We start from the raw sequence: 2,009 nt of genomic DNA on the forward strand, positions 1-2,009 counted from the left end.
TTAGATAGAATTTTTCTGCATTTTCATCTTTTTACAGTCAAAGGTACGAGGAAATTTTTGTATCTTTGAGTTTTACTTCAAATCTCAATAGATTTAGTTTGATTTCTTAATCCAAAGCTATAATTCTATACTCAGGGTTGTGGATTCTCGTGTTTACGCATCATTTCAACAATCAAATCTAGAACTTTATCGTATTTCTAAGCATTTCTAAACTCTATCATTTTTGTGTGATCATAATTATTTCAATGAATATGAAAATGATTGGGTTTTGTTTGTTGAATATGGGTATGAACTGATTTTATACTGTAGTTGATTAATTGAAATATTAATTAATTTCAGGATTAGGGACTAAATTGAAAGGATTTAGATTAAATTGAATAAACATAGAAATTTAGAATTGACTATTCTAGGTGAATAAATAGATAAGTGAGACTGAAAGGAGACTTTATCAAGAATATATTCAACTGTTCTTGTTTAGTCTAAGTGATATCAAGAGATTAATTGGACTAGATCGTTTAATAGGTTAAATTAATGATCGAGAGGTAAACTTAAACCAATTAAAAAATTAATGAATTTAGCTCCCTAATTCGAAAATTAGTTGCTATCATAGACATTAATCTACTACTACTTTATTCTCTGATTATTTCAATTATAATTTTGGTATCTTTACAATTTAGTCTTTTAGTTTAATACATTAGTTTAATTCAACAATTTCATGGTTTGTCCTACTATTTTGTTTAGATAGTAGCTAAGTAGACTCTTTACTTGCTTGCTTTATTTTTGTTAATTCATTATATCATCTAATCTCCTTTGGATTCGATCTTTAGAATATTTAGTGTTCCATTAAAACACATAAATATTATAACTAGTCTTGTAACAATTGTAGAACATTGCACTTTATCTTATTTGTTAGCAATGTTACTACTTGATGTATGTACGCTAAAAAGCGGTTAATACTACTTGTATTTTTAATTTATTTATTTTAATACTCATACGTTAATTCCATTTGTTAAATGGTACTTGTCTTTCACACTGTTATTGACATGGTGTCATACCGATAAGGAGATGACACTATGAAAATTTTGCCACATCATTTAATGTCATCAATATCATGTGATACCTATAAGGACAAAAAGCTAATTTACCGAATAATTAATTATTACTCAAAAATATTAATAATTACTAAAGAAGAAGACAAATACCTTCATCGTCTTTAATCTTCTTTTCTAAAGCAAAGAAGCCCTAGCCACCTCTTCGAACAAGTAGCGTTCAATGGCGTTCATGATTCCCTCTCCAAATTTTGATCTTTTCTTTTTTTGAGTTTATCAGTGTTACTTATTCACAAAGAAAAATGAAATAACAACAAAATCTCAAATTTGTTATGCCTTCCCATCAAATAAAATAAAATAATCATAACAAAGCTTCACAATTGCATTATCATCCTATTCAATCTCTCAAACCTGCCAAAAGGAAAAGAATAATAATTTTTACAAATTTAGTTAATTTTATTTGTAAAAAGAAATTAGAAAATATCTAAAAAATATTTTTACGTAAAAAAAAAGGGAAAATAGATCATTTTGGAGGGAAGATATTGATAATGAAGAGTACAAAAATCAAACCATGGAAAACCATAACCATTAGAGAATTAAAAATTAGGATTAGATTTTAAGTTTATAGATATTAAAGAAAATGTTAATTAATATATGTTATAATTACTAATGATTAATGTTTTATTTACACTTACACCAAATCCTTCCACAAAAAATACTCAAATATTAAAATCACATCAATTAAGTTTTTTAATTAACGATTTTTATTATTCATCGTTATTATATTAATATGGTTGTTAACAATCACTAAATCAACAATCATGGTGCTAATGTGATCATTTATATCACCAAAAAAAATACATTCAATTAAATCCTCAAACATTAAAATCACATCAGTTAAATTTTTTAATCAATGATTTCTATCATTAATCGTTATTGTGCTGACGTGGTTGTTAATGA

The sequence above is a fragment of the Gossypium hirsutum genome, chromosome A13 (assembly GCF_007990345.1).
Source record: "Gossypium hirsutum isolate 1008001.06 chromosome A13, Gossypium_hirsutum_v2.1, whole genome shotgun sequence".
Taxonomy (NCBI): Eukaryota; Viridiplantae; Streptophyta; class Magnoliopsida; order Malvales; family Malvaceae; genus Gossypium; species Gossypium hirsutum.